We start from the raw sequence: 24,536 nt of genomic DNA, 5'->3' as shown, positions 1-24,536 counted from the left end.
ATCGAAAATGGTAGCAAAATGAGCTTGGACTCGGGTTTGAGCTGGTTCGTGATTTTTGTGGGAGGAAGAATGGGTGTGTGGTAGCTGGAATAAGTGGAGGGGAGCCACCATGAAACCACGAGGCAGGGGGCGTGCCCAGGGGGTGGGCGTGCCCTGGACCCTCGTGGCCAGGTGCTTGCTCCCATGCTGTGTTCTCAGTGCCAGATATTCTTAAATATTCTAGAAAAAAATCATATTTAATTTTCAGGGCATTTGGAGAACTTTTATTTTCGGGGTATTTTTTATTGCATGGATAATTCAGAAAACAGACAGAAAAATATTGTTTTTGCTTTATTTAATATAAATAACAGAAAGTAAAAAGAGGGTACAGAGAGTTGTGTTCTCTAACTTCATCCATCTCATGCTCATCAAAAGGAATCCACTAACAAGGTTTATGAGGTCTTGTTAACAAACTCATTTCGAGTAACATGAAACCGGAGAATTTCGAATAACACTATGTTACCTCAATGGGGATATGCACATCCCTAATAATAAGAATATCATATTTCTTCTTGACAGTAGGTAGAGGAAATTCAAAACCTCCAAAAATAATCGATGGAATTTTTCCAATAGAGCTTATACTATGAACTTGAGGTTGTTTCCTCAAAAAGTGTACTGTATGCTCATTGCCATTAACATGAAAAGTGACATTGCCTTTGGTGCAATCAATAACAGCCCCTGCAGTATTCAAAAAAGGTCTTCCAAGAATAATAGACATACTATCGTCCTCGGGAATATCAAGAATAACAAAGTCTGTTAAAGTAGTAACATTTGCAACCACAACAGGCACATCCTCACAAATACCGACAGGTATAGCAGTTGATTTATCAGCCATTTGCAAGGATATTTCAATAGGTGTCAACTTATTCAAATCAAGTCTACGATATAAAGAGAGAGTCATAACACTAACACCGGCTCCAAGATCACATAAGGCAGTTTTAACATAGTTTCTTTTAATGGAGCATGGTATAGTTGGTACTCCTGATCTCCAAGTTTCTTTGGTATTCCACCCTTAAAAGTATAATTAGAAAGCATGGTGGAAATTTCAGCTTTCGGTATCTTTCTATTATTTGTAACAATATCTTTCATGTACTTAGCATAAGGATTCATTTTAAGCATATCAGTCAAACGCATACGCAAAAAGATAGGTCTAATCATTTCAGCGAAACGCTCAAAATCCTCATCATCCTTTTTCTTGGATAGTTTAGGAGGAAACGGCATGGGTTTTTGAACCCATGGTTCTCTTTCTTTACCGTGCTTCCTAGCAACAAAGTCTCTCTTATCATAACGTTGATTCTTTGATTGTGAGTTATCAAGATCAATAGCAGGTTCAGTTTCTACATCATTATCATTGCTAGGTTGAGCATCAACACGAACATCATCATTAACATTATCACTAGGTTCATGTTCATTACCAGATTGTGTTTCAGCATCAGAAATAGAAATATCATTGGGATTCTCAGGTGTGTCAATAACAGGTTCACTAGAAGCATGCAAAGTCCTATCATTTTTCTTTTTCTTCTTCTTAGAAGGACTAGGTGCATCTAAATTATTTCTCTGAGAATCCTGTTCAATTATCTTAGGATGGCCTTCAGGATACAAAGGTTTCTGAGTCATTTTACCAGTTCTAGGAGCCACTCTAATAGCAAAATCATTATTTTTACTATTCAATTCATTGAGCAAATCATTCTGAGCTTTAAGTACTTGTTCTACTTGAGTGGTAACCATAGAAGCATGTTTGCAAATGAGTTTAAATTCACCTTTAACTCTGGACATATAATCACTCAAGTGTTCAATCATATAAGGATTGCGTTTTAGTTCTCTACCAAAATAAGCATTGAAGTCTTCTTGCTTAACCATAAAGTTATCAAACTCATCCAAACATTAGCTAGCAAACTTAGTAGGAGGGATTTCAGCTTTATCATATCTATAGAGAGAATTTACCTTTACTACCTGTGTCGGGTTATCAAGACCATGTGTTTCTTCAATAGGTGATGGATTAAAACCATGTATTTCTTCAATAGGCGGTAAATTAAGACCATGTATTTCTTCAACAGGAACATCTTCAGCTTTTATACCTTTTTCCTTCATAGATTTCTTTGCCCCATGCATATCTTCAGGACTGAGAAATAGAACACCCCTTTTCTTAGGAGTTGGCTTAGGAGTTGGCTCAGGAAGTGTCCAATTATTTTCATTGGTCAACATATTATTCAATAAAATTTCAGCTTCATCTGGTGTTCTTTCCCTGAAAACACAACCATCACAACTATCTAGGTGGTCTCTGGAAGCATCGGTTACTCCATTATAAAAGATATCAAGTATTTCATTTTTCTTGAGAGGATGATCAGGCAAAGCATTAAGTAATTGGAGAAGCCTCCCCCAAGCTTGTGGGAGACTCTCTTCTTCAATCTGCACAAAATTGTATATTTCCCTTAAAGGAGCTTGTTTCTTATGAGCAGGGAAATATTTAGCAGAGAAGTAATAAATCATATCCTGGGACTATGCACATAACCAGGATCAAGAGAATTAAACCATATCTTAGCATCACCCTTTAATGAGAACGGAAATATCTTAAGGATATAATAGTAGCGAGTTTTCTCATCATTAGTGAATAGGGTGGCTATATCATTTAATTTAGTAAGATGTTCCACAACAGTTTCAGATTCATAGCCATAGAAAGGATTAGATTCAACTAAAGTAATTATCTCAGGATCAACAAAGAAATCATAATCCTTATTAGTAACAAATATAGGTGAAGTAGCATAAGCAGGATCATATTTCATTATAGCATTCAGAGTTTTTGTTTCAGCTTAGCTAATCATTTCTTAAGATCACTCCTATCATTGCAAGCAAGAAAATCTCTAGCAGTTTCTTCATCCATAACATAGCCCTCAGGCACAACATGTAATTCATATCTAGGGGAGAATCTTCATCATCACTTTCATCAATATTATCAGTTTCAATAATTTTATTCTCTCTAGCCCTAGCAACTTGTTCATCAAGAAATTTACCAAGTGGCACAGTAGTATCAAGCATAGAAGTAGTTTCATCATAAGTATCATGCATAGCAGAAGTGGCATCATCAATAACATGCGACATATCAGAATTAATAGCAGGTGTAGGTGTCACGAGCTTGCTCAAAACAGAAGGTGAATCAAGTACAGAGCTAGATGGCAGTTCCTTACCTCCCCTCATAGTTGAGGGATAAATCTTGGTTCTTGGATCTTTCAAGTTCTTCATAATGATAAGCAGATATAAATCCCAAGTGACTCAAAGAATAGAGCTATGCTCCCCAGCAACGGCGCCAAAAAATAGTATGGATAACCCACAAGTATAGGGGATCACAACAGTTTTCGAGGGTAGAGTATTCAACCCAAATTTATTGATTTGACACAAGGGGAGCCAAAGAATATTCTCAAGTATTAGCAGCTGAGTTGTCAATTCTACCACACCTGGAAACTTAATGTCTGCATCAAAGTATTTACTAGCAAAGTAATATGATAGTAGTGGTAACGGTAGAAAAAGTAATATTTTTGGTGTTTTGTAGTGATGATAACAATAGCAAGGGAAAAGTAAATAAGAGATGAACAATATATGGAAAGCTCGTAGGCAATGGACCAGTGATGGAGAATTATGCCGGATGCAATCGATCATGTAACAGTCACAACCTAGGGTGACACAGAACTAGCTCCAATTCATCAATGTAATGTAGGCATGTATTCCGAATATAGTCATACGTGCTTATGGAAAAGAACTTGCATGACATCTTTTGTCCTACCCTCCCATGGCAACGAGGTCCTATTGGAAACTAAGGGATATTAAGGCCTCCTTTTAATAGAGTACCGGACCAAAGCATTAACACATAGTGAATACATGAACTCCTCAAACTACGGTCATCACCGAGAGTGGTCCCGATTATTGTCACTTCGGGGTTGCCAGATCATAACACATAGTAGGTGACTATAGACTTGCAAGATAGGATCAAGAACTCTCATATATTGATGAAAACATAATAGGTTCAGATCTGAAATCACGGCACTCGGGCCCTAGTGACAATCATTAAGCATAGCAAAGTCATAGCAACATCAATCTCAGACCATAGTGGATAATAGGGATCAAACCCTAACAAAACTAACTCGATTACATGATAAATCCCATCCAACCAATCACAGTCCAGCAAGCCTATGATGGAATTACTCATGCACGGCGGTGAGCATCATGAAATTGGTGATGGAGGATGGTTGATGATGACGATGGTGATGGATTCCCCTCTTCGGAGCCTCGAACGGACTATAGATCAGCCCTCCCAAGAGAGTTTAGGGCTTGGCGGCGGCTCCGTATCGTAAAAGGTGTTGAATCTTTCTCCCTGGTATTTTTCTCCCCGAAAGTGAATATATGGATTCAAGGTTGAGGTCGGTGGAGCGTCAGGGGGCCCACGAGGCAGGGGGCGCGCGCAGGGGGGTAGGACGCACCCCCACCGTCATGGACAGGTGGAGGCCCCCCTGACATGGATCTTCCTTCCAGTATTTTTTATATATTCCAAAATAATTCTCCGTTGATTTCCAGGTCATTCCAAGAACTTTTATTTCTGCACAAAAATAACACCATGGCAATTCTGCTAAAAATAGCGTCAGTCCAGGTTAGTTCCATTCAAATCATGCAAGTTATAGTCCAAAACATGGGCAAAAGTGTTTGGAAAAGTAGGTACGACGGAGACGTATTAGCAAGGAGTAGGGATTGCCATGCAACAGATGCACTAGAGCTATTAATATATGAAAGCTCAACAAAAGAAACAAAGTGAGTGTGCATCCAACTTGCTTGCTCACGAAGACCTAGGGCATTTTGAGGAAGCCCATCATTGGAATATACAAGCCAAGTTCTATAATGGAAAAATTCTCACTAGTATATGAAAGTGACAAAATAAGTGACTGGACTCTCTATCATGAAGATCATGGTGCTATTTTGAAGCACAAGTGTGGAAAAAGGATAGTAACATTTCCCCTTCTCTCTTTTTCTCTCATTTTTTTATTTGGCCTTCTTTGGCCTCTTATATATGTATATATAGTAGCACTATTCTAATCCCGGGATCAAAATACTTATTTGGGTCACTATGGCCTATATAGGAGCCGCGGAGGTGTTTCTGAGATTCTAAAACAAAAAGGCCACGAACAGGGACTTGATCCCCGACCCCGACCCACCTACCCAACGAAGATCCCGGAGCCACCCATCGCCGGGGACCACCCGCATGCCGCCGACTTGAATCCTGCGCACTGCCGCCCACCAAGAACCTCGTGCGCCGCCACCAATACCAGCACCCTCCCATTCCTCCCCATGATTTGTCCCCCGACTCCCTCCAATCCAGCACGCCGCCGGCCTCCATCCGCCAGCTTCCACAGGGCGGCGGCCTCCCTCACCCTGGGTCCACCGCGGCGGCAGCGCTGCCACTAGATCCACAGTGACGTCGCCTTCCTCCCCCTGAATCCACGGCAGCGGCGGCGGCGGCCTCATTCCCACTAGATCCACGGCGGATGCGGCCTCCTCTGCTTCCAACATGGCGACGCCCTCCCTCCCGTGAGCTGCTGGCAAACCACTCATTGTCACCTGCTGCTGCTCCTTGGTGGTGGTGAAGTCTCCCTGCATGGCCGCCGTGGGGAGCCTGCTAGATGGCTCGCGCGCCTCCCCAACTGCAGTGTCAAGGCCGTTCAACACGGAAACCCAAGGCCGTTCAACGTCACACTATTACACCTTGCAGAGCTTGTTGCAGGAGAAAGCAATGAGCCAGATTATTGCTCACTTGTGAAGGACTTTCAGGGTCGGCAGGCATGGCTACGGCAGCGTCAAGTTTGATGGAGAAACCGATGTGAGGAAGCTCGACATCGCATCCATCGTGGAGTTAAGCACCGTGAGATCCTTGTCTACACAGATGGGAGCAAGAGACCACCTGTGGTGCAGGAGCTCAACAAGCCTGCAGAGATCACATTCCTGAATGTGAAGTGCGTCGATAAGAAGACCGGGTTGCATTTGACGAAGGGTTCGGGATCAAGCACTTTTAGTCGGTAGTTAGGTTCAGTATTAAGATTCCAGTCGCAAGGCTCTATGGCTCTGTAAAAAATACTCTGTTCCTGCATCTTCTATCTTTGTTAGTTGACAGTCAGAAGCATCAATTTTGTTCGTCGTTGAATGATATCCACAAGTTTGTGGAAAGACACATATGAGCACACATCTTTATTTCCATGAGTTGAGACAAGCTAACTCAGAGATAAGACGCATCGCCAGCCAGCCTCACCTCTCTGGCACTGGCCGTAGCCGCCGCCGACGGGTGTTATTAATGCAATGACGACGTTGAGTTCATCTTGGTTCGTTTCCTTTGCCATTCACGGCCTCTATAATGCACATATATGTACAAAGAAAAAGGCTACATGAACGGCACCAAGTCCTACAGAAGTCCTTCCTATGTAGGATGGCAATTCCTTTGTCATCCAAGGGACAATTCAAAAAACTGTTACTTAGGGGAGAATTCAAAAAGGCTACCGCTGCCTCTGCAGTCCGCTGCTAGCTGCCGCTGCACTCCACCGCTAGCTCATGCGGGGAGGTGGTGCTGCTCCGGCAACTCCTTCCTCGAACACAGCCAATCTCCAGCCGCCTCCAACAGCCGCAACCCGCTAGATCCGACGGATGCTCATGCATGGGAATGGTGTTACTCCGACGAGCTCCTTCATCCCCGAGCAAAGCGTGTAGACGATGGCCTCCTTCATCTCGTTCCCTCTTCCATCTGCCGAGCACAACTCCGGCGAGCTTGTCGACCAGCGAGTCCTACTGCCGCTGATGCTACTGTTGCTCACCATCGCGTGGCTGTAGAGCATCCATGGCAGGTCGACTAAAATTGTCATGGCAGGTCGAGTAATAGTGGCAGCAACAACACAGCCGCACGTGGCTAGAAATGCATGGTGAGAATTGAAAGTCCGAGCGTGAGAGAGTTTTCGGATCACATGTTCTCTGTTTGCTGCAAAAACACAAAAAAGTTGGCCATGTGTGTTGCCCATATGCCCGTGAGACTGAAAACTGTTCTCATTTCATGTCAGCCAAAAAAGAAATTACGGATGTGTTGTGCGTGTGCGTATGCGTGCGGGTTACACTGAATTAAAAAACTACTTTTTGTCATGTTTGTTTTCCATATTAGTTTTATAGTGTTAGTTTTTTGTGTTCATGGAGTAAAAAAACAGGAAGTTCAATTTTGAGAAAGCAGCGAGTTCAACCAATATGGAAACACTAAAAAATACATTGAATACAATATTTTTTAGTGAGGTTCAAATTGGAAAGGCATGATAAAAAAGTATTTTCCGCTCTTTACAATAAAAAAGGTATCATGTGTTGGTTGGTTTCCCCAACTAGTTTCTCTATCACACACAAATTATGTTGGTGCTTTCCTTCATGAAATTGTTACCAAAAAATAGCGCATAGAAGTTCAAAATTAAAAAGCAAAAAAGAGAGCATTTCTTGAAGACAAAAAAATGTCGACATGAAGTTCATATTCTCTATCTCCGATGGTTCAAAATGTTCGCTTATGGCAAAACACACATATTGGGTATCCATAAAAAATAGGAAAAACACAAAAAAAAACTATGAAGTTCAAATTTTAAAATAGGTAAGTCTGAAATTTATTAAAGAAATAAAAACAACCTATCACCGTTGCATAAAAAAAATTCATGTTTAAATAGCAGAGTGTACTACATGGTGTGCATTTTGAAACTCAGATTTTCCTCGTTATTAAAAAATGGAAACAAGAAGTCCAAAAATTAAATAACAAGAAGTTCCACTTTTAAAAATAGAGCGCTTCAAAATTTCATAAAAAATATTAAGAAATAAACCAGGAAGTCCATATTAAAAAGATGGAGAAGTTCGATGATTATAGAAAACTCAGATTTTCCTAGTTATTAAAGAATGGAACAAGAAGTTCAAAAATGAAATAACAAGAACTTCAACTTCTTAAAAAAAATACAGCGCTTCAAAATTTCATAAAAAGAATTAAGAAATAAAACAGGAAGTCCATATTAAAAAGATGGAGAAGTTCGATGATTATAGAAAACTCAGATTTTCCCACGTTATTAAAGAATGGAAAGAAGAAGTTCAAAAATTAAATAACAAGAAGTTCAACTTTTAAAAGTAGAGCGGTTCAAAATTTCATAAAAAAGATTAAGAAATAAAACCAGGAGGTCCATATTAAAAAGATGGAGAAGTTCGATGATTATAGAAAACTCAGATTTTCCTCGTTATTAAAGAATGGAAACAAGAAGTTCAACTTTTAAAAATAGAGCGCTTCAAAATTTCATAAAAAAGATTAAGAAATAAAACCAGGAAGTCCAAATTAAAAAGATGGAGAAGTTCGATGATTATAGAAAACTAAGATTTTCCTCGTTATTAAATAATGGAAACAAGAAGTTCAAAAATTAAATAAAAAGAAGTTCAACTTTTAAAAATAGAGCGCTTCAAAATTTCATAAAAAAGATTAAGAAATAAAACCAGGAAGTCCAAATTAAAAAGATGGAGAAGTTGGATGATTATAGAAAACTCAGATTTTCCTCGTTATTAAAGAATGGAAACAAGAAGTTCAAAAATTAAATAAAAAGAATTTCAACTTTTAAAAATAGAGCGCTTCAAAATTTCATAAAAAAGATTAATAAATTCAGATTAATATTCATACAAAACTCAGATATTTTCACGTACCCGAGAGAAGTTCAGCTTGATAACTGCCAGAAGTTCACGTACTACACGGTGTGCATTTTGTATTAAAAAGAATAAAAAAAGCAAATACTAAAAGTTTGTTGATATAAGTTCAAGTGAGAGAGGTTTATACAAAAGAAATACCATTTGTGTAACACTTGACGAATGGATGAGGAAATTACAAATGAAAAATACGTCACAGAAGTTCAATGTGAAAACAGCAGGAAGTTCACTTACCACACTGAATGAATATTAGATGAAAAACTTTGAAAATCGTCGTGGGTATGAAAAAATGATCAACACGGGAAAGTTGCGTGTTTACAACAGCTTTTCATCCGTATATCACTTGCTCAATTTCAGTGTGTGGATGGAGAGCTACGAGCAGTGGATGGACATCTACGAGCAAAAAAATCACGTGAAAAACAGAGTGAAGTTCAGGTACACGCACCGAGAAGTTTAGGTTCTTCACGCAGTGCATTTTCGAAGAGTCTGTTTCATGATAGAGGCAGAACGAATGATCCCGCCGTTTTCGGAATTACTTGAAAACGGCTAAGAATCAGAGAAAACCATCAACATGAAAAAGTTTCGCATTTTCTCTAGCTTTTCAACGGTATATTATTTGCCTAATTCCGATAAAGTTTGTAGAAATTACGGAGAAAATACGTTTTTAGCCATTTTCGAAACTGACTTAAAACCGTAAAGAATTGGGAGAAACAATACATACCAAAAAGTTTCGCATTTGTTCAAGCTTTCCAACGCCATATCATTTGCTGCATTCAGACGCACGGTTAAAAAATTAGCTCGAAAATACGAACTCGGTAGGACTTGGACCATTTTCTTAAACCATTCAACATTCGAAAAAAACTTTCAAGATTAAAAAGTAGCGCATTTTTATAAGCTTTCCAATGCCATATCATATGCATCCATTGGATTAGCCGTTTAGAAATGACATCGAAAAAACGAACTCAGCTGTTCGGTTTACGAAATTTTACGTTTTTTCAAATTACTCTTTAACCATAGGGAATTAGAAAAACTTTCAACATGTGGAAGGATCGGTTTTGCAGCAGCTTTCGAACGCCATATTATATGCCTCATTCCGATAAACGGTTTGGAAATGCGATTGAAAATACGATTCATGTTTTTTGTGCGAAGAAAAAACGGTTTTCAAAACTGCTCTTAAACCGCTTATATTTTGCCAAAAATTTAAGTTGGGTCATGATATTGGTGTCCATAGCTTTCCAACGGTATATCACAAGCCCCATTTGGGCAATGTTGGCGGAAGTTCAACCGATTTTACAGGGAAGTTCAACGTACTACTAGCGGGGCAGGTCAGGTTGTGATCAGAATAGTGTTTATATATATATATATAGTGTTTATGTGAGACACATTAGTCCCGGTTTGTAACAGAACTGGCACTAATGTGTCCATTAGTGCCGGTTCCAACGGCTAGGCGGGAGGAGATCTTTAGTATCGGTTCGTGGCGAACCTTTAGCACCGGTTCGTGCCACGAACCGGTACTAATGAGAGTGGTGGCGGGATGTTGTCAGAGTGGGCCCCTCCAGCACCTCTAGTACCGGTTCATGCCACGAACCGGTACTAAAGGTCGTCCTATATAAACCCTTCGTCTACCAGCACTCTGTTCTTCCCCCTTTCCCCTCTCCCTCTCCTCTGTTCTTCCCTTATTCCTCTCGAGTTCATCACAAAATTTTCCCCAAATTTGTCAAGATTTGCAGGCCCCCATCCATTCAAATGATCACAAAGGTTAGCAACTTTGTCCTTTCATCTCTCATTGCTAGATTAGCTCTTGCATTGGTTTATATAGTGATTAATTGTGGGTTTTATTAATTTCGGAGGAATTATATGTGGTAGTATTTGATTTTATATGCAAATTGAGGTCAAAATAACACTTAGTTTGCATATGTAGGTGTGGTTTACTTAGTGCCTTCTAAATCTCCGTTGTAACCACCGTCGATCGCCTGCACCGTCCCGTCGCCGGCACCACCTTGTGGTGAGACTCTTGTTCATGAAATTTTATATAAAAAATTGATGTTTGTGTGATTTGGATATATAATTACTCGTATAATTATCTTACCCGTATGTTGTTTGTTATACATAGTGCCATGGTTTTGATATCCGTCCCCGTCGGCCCTCGTCCTTGTTATGATTCGGATGTGGTATATTCTCTTTTAAAACTATTTGTTGCATTTCATGTTTATGAAAAATTATGCCCATCAAGCTGACATAGATATTTGTATGTAGGAGGTAGTTGAACCGGAAATTCCAACCGACCCTATTGTCGAGAGGTTAAATTTAGTTGAAAGAGAAAACGAGGATTTGAAAGAAAAATTGAAAAGAATTGAGGGGGAGAGGATGGAATTGGAGTTTGTAAGTGCATCTAGTGCCACCCCTAGTTGGTTTTGGAGTATTGACGACAAACCTAGTTGAGGGACTAATGTGTTTGTGAGAATTGCAGGAAAACACAGGTAGAAGTCCCTCATTAATTCGGTTTTACTACCAGAGATGACCCCTAAAAATGTATGACGACATTGAAGACAAAGGTGGTATATGAAGATATTCACATTGAAGACTATGACAAAACAAGGCACGTTATGAAGCCTATGGAACTCGAAGACTTAGATCTTTCGTAGTTCTTTTTATTTTGTGTTGAGTCATAGGAACCACCGTACTGTTAAGTGGGGTCCAGGAGAACCAGTCAGAATGACTGAAGTGATGCCTAAATCAAAAACCTATGTCTTCGAGCGAAGACAATGAGAGCGAATCTTGTCCAGAGCCGGACAAGTCAGCTTTGCTTGTAGCCCAAGTAAAGTTGCCATGAGAGTTCGAAATCTGACCGTTGAGACACGTGTCAGTTCCTTAGTGACCCAGGGTCATTTCGGACAAATCAGGTCGGGTTGCCAAGTGGCTATAAATAGCCCACCCCCACAACCATAAACGGTTGGCTGCTCAGATTTCAGTGCACGGCTTTTGTCGTTTGAGAGCAACCCACCTCGAAGCCTTTGAGAGAAAATTCCTAGTGAGGAGAAAAGCCCTAACCACCCAGAGCCAGAGTAAATTGGGCATCACTTAAGTCTTCTTGTCTGTGTGATCTAAAGACTTATTACACTTGAGGACTGTGAATCCTCCAGACGGTTAGGCGTCTCGTTCAGAGCATCCAAGAGACATTGTGGATTGCCAGTGAACGAAGTCTGTGAAGGTTTGGGAGTCTACCTTGAAGACTTACCAGAGTGATTGGGCGAGTACTAAGTGACCTTAGCTCAAGGAGAATACGGTGAGGACTTGGTGTTCTGAACTGTGTGTTCAGGACTAGGTGTCCGGGACTGTGTGTCCTAAGGTTTAAATACCTAGCCGCTCCAACCAGACGTATAGTTGTCACAGCAACTGGAACTGGTCCAACATATCATTGTCTTCAACGAGTCACTGGTTTCATCTTCACTTCCTCTTCCTATTGTTACTCATTGTGAAGTCATTGCATGCTTGCTTTATCATTTGTCTTCACAACGTGAATGCATGATCTGTTTGGCTTCATAACTTCTTCCTACTTGATCCTTATTACACTGAAGCTGTTTGTCACTGTGCTTTCACTCTATTGAATACATGACCATGGCTGGCCTAGTGTAATCTAACTTCCGCTGCATAGTAATAGGCATAATCTTCACTGTTTGTCTTCATAACTCCCAAGTTTTGAAGACTTTCATAAAAATCGCCTATTCACCCCCCCTAGTCGATATAATGCACTTTCAATTGGTATCAGAGCAAGGTGCTCCCTTGTTCTGTGTGATTCGGTTTAACCACCTGGAGTTTTAGCTATGTCGACTGCAGGGATAATCAAAGTCTCCGCTGCGTGCCCCGTCTTCGATGGAACTGAATATCCCTACTGGAAGAATAAGATGCGAATGCATCTTGAAGCCATTGACGTCGACCTATGGTATGTCGTCGAGAACGGCGTTCCCAAGGCTGGAGAAGGTGTCACTGCTACTGATGTCAAGAAGTTCACTCAACTGGACTCTACTGCCAAAAATATCATCTGTGGTCATCTGACAAAAGGACAGTATGGCCGTGTGAGTGCCTTGAAGTCATCCAAGCTGGTCTGGGACTGGCTCTCCAAGGAAGGCGTCTCAACCCAGAGAGATCAAAGAATCAGTGTTCTTCGCAACCTCTTCAACCGCTTCAAGCGAAGTGACAATGAGAATGTCCAGCACACATTTGACCGACTCACTGATATCACAAATGAGCTTCAAGCCCTCGGCGCCACTGAAATCACCAAACATGAAATCGTCAAGATGCTGCTGAGATCACTTGATAGTTCGTTTGACATCCTGGCCCTGATGATTCAAGAACGTCCTGATTTCAAGACACTCGATCCGTCTGACATACTTGAGAGGCTCAACACACATGAGTTTCAGCTTTCTGAGTAAAGAGATATCTACGGTCCAAACTATGGGCGAACTCGCGCCTTGAAGGCAAAAGCTGTCTCCTCATCTGAAGAAGAATCTGACTGCAGTTCTGATGATCCTGAAGACATTGGAAGAGAACTTGCAATGCTAGTGAAGAAGTTCCAAAAATTCACCAAGAAGAAAGGCTTCAGAAAATCTTCACGATCAAGCTCAAGGAATGATGAAGCTTCTGCTCATGACTACAAGAAGAAAACATGTCACAAGTGCAAGAAAACTGGACACTTCATCTCTGAGTGTCCAAAGTGGGACAATGATAACAGAAGGAAGAAGAAGAGCAAGGAATATGATTCTGACGACAAGAAGAAGAAGAAATACTCAAAGTCTTCTTCCAAGTCTTCATCAAAGTCTTCATCACACAAGAAGAGCTCATCTGGCAAGGCACGTGCATTTGTTGGAAAGGAGATGGATTCAGAGGAGGAGTCCGCATCTGAGGAGGCAGAGGTGGAGTCTGAGGAGGAGTCTGATTCTGGCATTGCGAGTCTGGCTACAGCATACGTCGCCAAGTCTATCTTCAACACTTAAGACAATGACTGCATCACCGACACCGACGCGAATGACAAGAACGACTCCACTCCTACCTACTGCTTCATGGCACGCAGTGCCAAGGTAAACACACGCACTACTCGCTATCAAACATCTAGTGACGATGACTCTGACTGTGATTCAAAACCTAGCTACAAAACACTTGCTAAAATTGCAACTGAACAACAGAAAGCTATGGAACATATTCAAAAACTGTTAGACAGAAGCGATGATCTGTTGGGTGCTGAAATGACTCGATCTGAATCCTTAATTGAAGACATAAAAAATCTTCACGTTAAGTATCAGGAACTTGAAGATCGTCATGATACTCTCTCAACAACTCATGAAAAGCTTTCCTATGATTATCTTCAAAGGAAGCAAGAACTTGAGAAATTGAGGGTGGCTCATGAAGATCTTCAAAAGGAAAACGAGTCACTTCGCTCCGAACAGATCAGTCCCGCTCAGGAAGGATTTGAACCACCATGTCTTAAATGCATTGAGCGTGATAATGCTAATTCTGTTGCTGAATGTTCCACTGCTGCTGCTGTTGCAATATCTTCAACTGTTGACGTGGTAACTAACCCCTCTACTGAGGATACCACTGCTATTGCTGATGAGAATGCTATGTTGAAGATATTGCTTGAAACAGGGATGTACAAAAGTCTTAAAGGACATCAGACATTATGTGATGTTCTCAAGAAGCAGATCCTGAACCGAAACCCTAGGAAAGAGGGTGTTGGATTTGTGAGGAAAATCAATGCAGATGGCACTTAATGGAAATCTGAGCAGTACCCCAAAACCACATGGGTTGCTGCAAAGGAACTTTCAGCAGATCCATCCAACTTATCTGGCTTCACTTGTGCTAACCCCATTATCATTGATGAATCCTTTGATGCAAACTATAAACTGTTTAAAAATCAGAATGGTGAAGTGTTTGCCAGGTACATTGGTACTAACTGCAGGAATGGACCGCCTATGAAGAAGATCTGGGTTTCCAAAATGTGTCTGGAAAATCTTCCTGTGAATGTCTTCATGAAACCTCACTTGAAGAAGACAAACCTCAGACCAAAGGCTACATACGGTCCAATGGCTTCATACAAACAGAGGACTCACCTGAGTCACACTAACGCAAATATTTTGCAGGGAAACTATACTCAGGCATATGAATATGAGAGCGGTTCATCGAACCGTGTTCATGTGACCAAAAATTATTCTGCCTATCCCTATGAGTATTATTGTCCACCTGCTAGACTGTTTGCTAAGGCTTCAAGGCCAAAATTCTCAGATGCTGCACTTAGACTTATTGCTTCTAAGCCACCCTTGAAGATGTGGGTGGTTAAGAAAGCTTAACTCTCTTTTGCAGGGAAAGGTCTCCAGCAGAAAAACAAAATCTTCTGATGCTATTGCTGGGGACCTTAAAAATCTTGTAGGGCGCAAGATAAAATGCCCGAATGGCATCATTATGTACTTCGTTCCTGAATCGCATGCTACTCTCCCTATTAGTCCTAATCTGGATCTAAGTTTTCATAACCCACTGGTTCGTCAAATGTTTATGCTTCACAATTCTCTTCGTGAAGCCTATCCCCCTAACTGTACTGTAGGGTACGACACCAGCGATTCAATGTCTTCAGAATGGATTATTGACAGTGGGTGTACAAATCACATGACTGGCAGAAGAAGCCTTCTTATGGACTCAACATTACGTCCATCCGACAAGAGCCACATCACATTTGCTGACACTGGTAAAAGTAAGGTATTGGGTCTAGGTAGAGTTGCAATCTCAAAGGATAAACACATGGATAAAGTCATGCTTGTTGAATCCCTTGGCTTCAACTTAATGTCTGTCTCAATGCTTTGCGATTTGAATATGATTGTAATGTTTGGAAAATATCGTTGCCTGGTGCTAATGGAATCTGACAAATCTCTAGTGTTTGAAGGGTATCGGAAAGGTGATTTGTACGTGGTAGATTTCTCAGCAGGACCACAACTTGTAGTATGTCTTCTTGCAAAAGCTTCAGAATGCTGGCTTTGGCATCGGAGGCTTGGGCATGCTGGCATGAGGAACCTCCACACCCTTGCGAAGAAGAAACATGTCATAGGCATCGAAGGCGTCAAGTTCAAGAAAGATCACTTATGCGGTGCCTGTGAAGAAGGGAAGATGACAAGGGCAAAACATCCTTCGAAGACAATCATGACTACTACACAACCCTTCGAACTGCTCCACATGGATCTTTTCGGTCCCACTCACTACTCAACTTTTACTACTTCTGCTTGCCTCTATGGCTTCGTCATTGTTGATGATTACTCTAGATATACTTGGGTACACATAATCCTTTACAAGACTGAAGTGCAGGATGTCTTCAGACGCTTCGCCAATCGAGCTATGAACAATTTTGGCGCCAAGATAAAGCACATCAGAATTCTCAGCCCCGTACACTGGCCTTGATACATATCTTGATACCTTGGGCATCACACATGAATTCTCAGCCCCGTACACGCCACAACAGAATGGCGTCGTCGAACGCAAGAACAGAACACTCATTAAAATGGCCAGAACAATGCTAGATGAATACAAGACTCCAAGAAAATTCTGGACTGAAGCCATTGATACTGCATGCCATACAATCAATCGTGTTTATCTTCACAAGCTTCTGAACAAGACATCTTATGAACTCCTAACTGGCAAGAAGCCAAATGTCAGTTACTTCAGAGTATTTGGCGCAAAGTGCTGGATCAAGGACCCACACCACACCTCTAAGTTTGCACCAAAAGCACATGAGGGCTTCATGCTTGGATATGGAAAGGATTCACACTCCTACAGAGTCTTCAATCTCTTCCATTACAAAGTGGTCGAAACAGTGGATGTGCGGTTTGATGAAACAAATGGTTCACAAAGAGAGCAACTGCCAAATGTGCTAGATGAAGTTCCAGCTAGTGAATCAATCAAGCTTATGGGAACTGGAGAGATTATGCCTTCTGAAGCTCATCCTGAAGAAGAACTTATCATCTCAGCACCTGATCAACATGAAGACAATGCTCAACATGAAGACATTCCTCCAAACAACAACGCAGATCAGCTAGAGCAAAGTCTTCGCCCTGTGCATCCTCGTGTTGCAAATGAAGTGCAGATTGACAGAATAATTGACAGCATTAATGCACCTGGTCCACTCACTCGTTCAAGGGCAACTCAGCTAGCAAACTTCTGTGGGTATTTCGCATTCGTCTCAATATCAGAACCCAAGAAAGTTGAAGAAGCCTTCATGGAACCTGAATGGATTCAAGCTATGCAAGAAGAGCTTCAACAGTTTGAGCTGAATAATGTATGGGAACTGGTTAAGCGTCCTGATCCACGGAAGCACAACATAATAGGCACCAAATGGATATACCGCAACAAGCAAGATGAGCATGGTCAATTTGTCAGAAACAAAGCTCGTCTCGTTGCTCAAGGATATACTCAAGTGGAGGGCATTGACTTCGATGAAACATTTGCTCCTGTGGCTAGGCTTGAAGCCATACGCATACTGCTGGCCTATGCAAATCATCATAACATACTTCTATATCAAATGGATGTGAAAAGTGCCTTTCTCAATGGCAAAATTGAAGAAGAAGTGTATGTTGCACAACCGCCTGGCTTTGAAAATCCAAAACATCCTGATATGGTATACAAGCTCAACAAGGCACTGTATGGCCTCAAACAAGCCCCTAGGGCCTGGTATGATACACTCAAGTACTTTCTGAAGAGCAAAGGCTTCATACCTGGTTCCCTGGATCCCACTCTTTTCACGAAGACATACGATGGTGAACTGTTTGTGTGCCAAATATATGTGGATGACATTATCTTCGGCTGCACCAATCAGAAGTACAGTGAAGAGTTTGGATATATGATGCAAGAGCAATATCAGATGTCCATGATGGGGGAGCTGAAGTTCTTCCTTGGTCTTCAAATACGACAACAGCGCAATGGCATCTTCATATCTCAAGAGAAGTATCTCAAAGATTGCCTGAAGAAGTTCGGTATGCAAGACTGCAAAAGCTTCACAACACCGATGCCAGCCAAACATCATCTAGGTCCTGACGACAATGGTAAAGAGTTCGATCAAAAGGTATACCGCTCCATGATTGGGTCTTTGCTTTATTTATGTGCATCTAGGCCAGATATCATGCTTAGTGTTTGCATGTGTGCTCGATTTCAAGCGGCACCAAAGGAGTCGCATCACTTAGCTGTGAAGCGAATTCTTCGATATTTGGCTCACACCCCAACTCTAGGATTATGGTATCCACAGGGCTCAGAGTTTGATTTGGTTGGATTTTCGGATGCTGATTATGCTGGTGACAAAGTTGATCGCAAGTCTACATCAGGCACATGTCACTTTCTGGGACGATCATTTGTATGTTGGTCTTCAAAGAAGCAGAACTGTGTATCTCTCTCCACTGCTGAATCTGAATACATTGCTGCTGGGTCTTGCTGCACTTAGCTTCTGTGGATGAAGCAAACACTCAAGGATTATGGCATTCATCTGAAGCAAGTGCCACTTTACTGCGACAATGAAAGCGCCATCAAGATTGCCAACAACCCAGTTCAGCACTCGAAGACAAAGCACATTGAAATTCATCATCACTTTCTCAGAGATCATGTTATGAAGGAAGACATTGATATCATACACGTCAACACTGAAGAGCAATTGGCAGATATCTTCACCAAGCCCTTGGATGAGAAGAGGTTTTGCAAGTTGCGGTGTGAGCTAAATATCCTGGAATCCTCAAATGTCCTGTGATCAGGCACACATCCTAACACTTATGCATATTGATGACTTAGATGTGCAACACACAAAGTAAAGTATATCTTCAATCAATGAAGACATACATTCTAAGTGTGAATACATTAATGTGGAATTTGACTTCGGAGCGCCACGATAATTGTGCGCCGTGTCTGGGTCTAATACTTCCTATACGATGGGTAATGCCACCACCAAACGTTCCATTTTGAAGTGTTTAACTCATGGCATTACCTTGCAATATCTTCACATTTAGCTTGGCTTCGAACTCAATATGTCTTCATGATTATCTTCAATACGTTGATTATATAGATATATATGCTCTAGTGTTCTGTCCTCTACAGCATTCACTTATCGCTATGTCTTCTTGGTTGAATCTTTTGAACTAAGTGAATGTGATCGGACCCTAATCTCTCTATGCTTTCTATCTCAAACTCTATCTCTCCAAGTCATATGCATTCTGTTGAAACTGTCGAATGTCTTCACTGTGTCCTTGTCAGCTGAACACATAGAGACAACCATAAAAGTCCGTTTTTAATGCTCATTCCTCCACATAAGATCCGGAGAAGCAGGAACGACCGCCCGACAATTTAGGCATGCGTGGGACGTGGAACAAACCCCAAACTTCCGCTATCTGGCCACGCGTGCCTCAAATGCGAACCGCCAGGGGCACCTGCGTAATAGCACAGTGCCGCCTCTGAGTCTATAAATTCACACTTACCGCGGTCATTATCTCCTTCTTCCATCCTCGCACGAACCCTAGCGCCACCGCTAGCACTCGACGACGCCGGAGACGAAGCGCTTCGCTGCCGCAACCTCTCCAACGCCGTCCTCACGCCGACCGCGGACATCGTCCTCTCCGCCGTCGCCGTTGGTGTTTTCCGTCGCCAAGTTAGGGCACGGAGGACTGAACTGCTCGGCATCAACTTCCTTCCGTCTAGCAGTTCCAGTGTGGTAAATAAAACTTCTTTTTACAGCCTCTTTTGATCTCATGGTTCTGTCACTTTCTACCATAAGAAGTTTCTCTTTACACTAGTTAGATCTCTCGCTGCATCTCATAACATGCCTAGTATATTCACTTGTGCTTCATAAAGTAGTTAGATTCCTCACTTGTACTGATCTATGGGTTCGTACAAATCTGGAACCAACTTCTTATCTATAGGTGAATGTCTTCGCACAATGAGGTCAATGTCTTCTAAACTGATTAATCTTCAAAACCTTCTGAGAATGCATATGACCTCTTCCCCTTCCCTCACACCTTAATGCTTTCACAGGTACATGTCCGTGGGAGAATCCTTCGGTTCTCATAGTCTGCATTCATTTGCAGAATTCCTACAGCATCACATAAACTCTCCTGAAGCCAGTTCTTGTTGGTCCAGAAAAGGAAAGCCTTTGAAGCCTTTGAAAGTTTTGAAGCCTTTCAAGTTAAATTTTATGGCTTCAGTTGCAGCAGCAAGAAAGGGGGGCAGACAGAGACGTGAGGGAACTTCCAAGGATCTGCCTGAAGACTTGGCAGAAATGTACAAAACAGATCCAAAAGAGAGCTATGGGCAACGCAAGACTCGAATCCAATGGATTCGACGCTATTGGGCAGAACAGTGGTTCAAATACCGCTTCGTCACTCAGGAGTATGCCGAAAAGAATGCTATCAAGAGTCCATGGGGGGATATCTTATACAAGAACCTTGTACCCAGGACCAGAGATGAAGCCATTGCTCAAGGCTTCTTTCCATGCATGGTCCGAGGACCACAGCCTGATGATGCACATCCATCGTCACTTCTCTGGTGTCGCGACGACAATCTCTTCAAACGCAACTTTCAGTTTACTCAACAGTCAGCAAAGCTAAACAAGAAGAAATTTGGGCTTGACTTCAACCCTGGTCCCTCCTCACCAAGGGCAGATGGCACACGCGACGCGGAACCCAATATCATCGGTCCGTTTGCCAATCTTGAGGGCCTGATCACCCACATCTTAGTCCAAGGGACTGCTGTGAATGACCCTCCAGCTGATTCTGAGTCTGATGAAGCTCCTGCTGTGCCGAAGCCAAAGCAGACAAAGAAACCAAAAGCTTCGAAGCCAGCCCCTGCCTCAAAAATCTCAAGGGCGAAGCCATTGAAAACTGCACCTCCTGAAGTCAGTGTGCAGTCTGAAGACGTATCCCGCGTCTCCAAGCCCCTGAAGGAAAAGGAGCCCTAGCAACAAACAGGCAAAGAGCTCACTGCTGCTGCCATTCTGCGCAGTGAAGCCATTGATCTATCAAGCGATGAAGATCTGGGCGATGACGCACTAGAACAGCTCATCAAAAGCAAGGAGGAAGCGGAAATCTTCAACAATCTGCCTCTCTTTGATGTCGCCATCATCCACAGCTTCATCGATGAATGGTTTGACACACCAGATATAAGCTTCAATGATCTGCAGCTGCCTGTTGGACTCAGGGTCGCCTTCCAAGGCGCAATTGCTTCAGAACTGGCCATTGCTCAGCGCATTGTTGAGCTGAAGCAGAAAATTGATCATGAAAAAGCTCAGTTCAAGAAGCACATGGCCAGCCTCAGCGTGCAGGAAGTGAGGAGCTTCAAAATCATGCTGCATGATCTCAAAGAAAACTTTCTGAAGAAGCATGCTGAAGCTCAAGGCTCGCGTGAAAGGATGAAGTCTTTGGCAAACAAATGTGTTCAAGCCTACAACGAGGCTGAAAAGCGCAAGGCACTTGGGCGTCCTGGCATCGACCCCAAGATGGCCGCAAAGAAGAAGAAGCAGCCTGTTGTTAGTGAATCAGAGGCATCAAAACAAGCAGCTATTCCGATTGTCTTCCCAACCGCCACGACCAGCTCGAAGCCAAAGAGCCGGTCAACAGCTTCAGAGCTAAAGAAGACAAGAGCTGCAGAAGCTGAAGCCAGAAAAAGGAAGAGCTCTGAAGCCTCTCCTACTGCCCCCAGCAAAAAGAAATGCAAGACCAAGAAATCTAGGGCTGCTCCCACAAAGCCCTTGATGGTTGAACCCCTTTCTGTCATTCACCCCAATGCAGAAAGAAGACTGACAGTTCATGAGCCTGCTCCCACAGAGGCACCTGACGCTGAAGATATTCCAGCAGCCGATCCAATAGCTGCTGAAGACATTGGTCATCAGGACAATGTGCAAGGTGATGCAGCCCTTCCTCAGCTTGAAACAAGCGAACTCATCAGCATTGGACGTCCTCTGACGCCAATGGCACAAGATGAGTCATGGGCGGATCGCCCTCAGGAGGAAGAAGACTTTGAGGCCCAGCCCACTCCGACACCACAAGCGTCGTCTGCGTTCCGTAGGCTTCGCAAAGGTCCACGGCCTCAAGTCCAGCCTGCTGAAATTCCGGCTGCATCAGCCGAAGACAATGAAGAAGCACCTCCAGAACCCACTCCCTCGCTCCATCAAGATGCAGTTCCCCAGGAGAACGTGCCTGAAGTTGTCCCTCAAACTATAAACACTGAAGCGAATGTGGAGCCCGCCCCACCAAATGCTTCAGCAGACAGCGAAGCCACTGAGCCAGACACTTCAGTTCCTGAGTCTGCTGTAGGTCCACAATTTGATTATCACATAGAGCACAGGCCTCATGTCCAGAAGCCAGTCCCAAGGCTTCCAAGGTTCCCAGGTCCTGCATCAGCACCTGGCTCCTTTGATATAAACAGCTTCAAGGCAGACAACACATTTTTCAATAGCTCCGAGAACCCCTATTCAAGGGAAAGGATTGTATCAGACAGGTTCTGGAGCTATTCACAGCGCAGCTATTATTCATGCATCTTATACAACCAAGGTCGCATCTTCCCTCACAAGCGCCTTGAGGTTGAAGCCATTGCTGGTCTGCCATGTCTTGAGGAAGCTTTGGACTGCTTCAGGCAAGTGGGTCTGCTGCCGTTCGTGACTGATGAAGAGCACTGGAACGAAGAGCTTCTGCTTCAGTTTTATGCCACTCTCCATATCAAAGGATACAACAGAGATCCGAAGACTTGGATCCTGGAGTGGATGACCGGAAATGTCCATCATGAAGCCAATGCATTTGATATCATTGAGCTCACCGGCCTGCCCACTCCAGGCGAATTCTTCGAGGAAGGCTGCCAACCACATTCTGAAGCTGTTGAGAGTATTTTCCAGAGACCTGAACCAAATATGAGTCATATGCTCTCAATGATGAAGCCATTGCCTCAAGATGCACCCTATCCAACTGAGTTCTTCGTTGAAGACCTAGAGTACCTGCCCAGGACCATATATCACATTATCCGGCGGACTCTCTGGCCCATTAAGGGACACTCTCCACATGCCAAGATTGAGGGTGCAATGAAGACTCTCATATTCTATATCATTCATGGCAAATGCTTCAACGCACAGGATCTTTTCATACGACAACTTGCAGCGTCAGGCTCGGACTTATTTGGTCTAAAATTCTATGCCCCTTGGGTGATGAGGCTGATCAAACTGCACTCTACAATTTCGTATCAGCCCTCAGCCCGAAACCGTCGCATCTTCCTGCCAGATGTGGATATCTCTGCTGAAGCAATATACCCTGAGCCTGCAAAGCAACCGATAAGTCTTCAGAATGCCGAACACCAAAGCTTCACGCAGAATGTTGAAGGTGTTGAAGCCATGTCCAGGGTCTATCCGATGGCTGGCACTACACGTGCACCAGCATCAACTGAAGCCACATATAGCACAAACGCTCCAAGACCCAAGAAGCGTGCTCGTGTCCTCACTGACCGAGAGCTTCTTGTGGCCCTTCACCAAAAGCAAGATAGGCATCACGACTGGCTGAAACATCAGATGAAGAGCCTCTTGGTGGATGTCAATCATCTTCGAAACCTGGCCACCAAGAATGCCTTCGTTACACATGAGACTTGCCGTCGTACGTGGAAAGGGCTCTCAATGATCTGCACTGAAGCTGAACATGAAGAGGATGGCTTCACAGAGCGCTTCAAATTTGACACCACACCTCCTAGAAGGGCTGTGATGCGCAACACACCGTCACTTGAAGACTCTGAGTTTTCCTCATCTGCTGTCACAGTCACTGCAAGGATCATTGATGAAGATGATGATGCTACATCACCACCACCTGCTTCAGCGCCTCAAAGCTCTGCACTGCCAAACAACTCCACCGACCCTACTGCGCCTGGGAACGCGTAGAAAACTCTATGTCTTCAAACCTTTTTGGTCATTCCTGACAAAAGGGGGAGAAGCATATGATGTTTATAGTCTTCAAGCGGGTCAATATGGGCGGGTGCCTTGTTTGGTTATACTTTGCTTCGTGTTTACAACTCTTGTTTTGCTTCATTTGGTTCTTTTGAGTTGTAAACACTAAAACTCGATGGTCGTCTGCTACTTGTTTACCACTCTGTTTGCGAAGATAAATTCCACATGTGCGACGATAAATTCCGCACTCATCTCATTCTGCAGACGTCCATTTTCCATTATGCATGTCATTATCTTCATATACTTTCACATGCATAGTGGATTGTCATCATAAGCTGAAGCTGATCTCCACAAGTACAACCTGCCATGTGCATTTGCATTCCAAAAGCAAATTAACTTATATGCACATCTTTAGGGGGAGCTCTTGCAACTTATGAAGACAATTCCTTTACAAACTTCACACTTTATATTCCCTGTTGAAAACTTCAATTAGTTTGTCATCAATCACCAAAAAGGGGGAGATTGTAAGTGCATCTAGTGCCACCCCTAGTTGGTTTTGGAGTATTGACGACAAACCTAGTTGAGGGACTAATGTGTTTGTGAGAATTGCAGGAAAACACAGGTAGAAGTCCCTCATTGATTCGGTTTTACTACCAGAGATGACCCCTAAAAATTTATGAAGACATTGAAGACAAAGGTGGTATATGAAGATATTCACATTGAAGACTATGACAAAACAAGGCACGTTATGAAGCCTATGGAACTCGAAGACTTAGATCTTTCGTAGTTCTTTTTATTTTGTGTTGAGTCATAGGAACCACCGTACTGTTAAGTGGGGTCCAGGAGAACC

Source organism: Triticum urartu, chromosome 3A (genome assembly GCF_056163025.1).
Source record: "Triticum urartu cultivar PI428250 chromosome 3A, HENAU_Tu73, whole genome shotgun sequence".
Classification (NCBI taxonomy): Eukaryota; Viridiplantae; Streptophyta; class Magnoliopsida; order Poales; family Poaceae; genus Triticum; species Triticum urartu.
Note: the sequence above shows the minus strand (reverse complement) of the source record.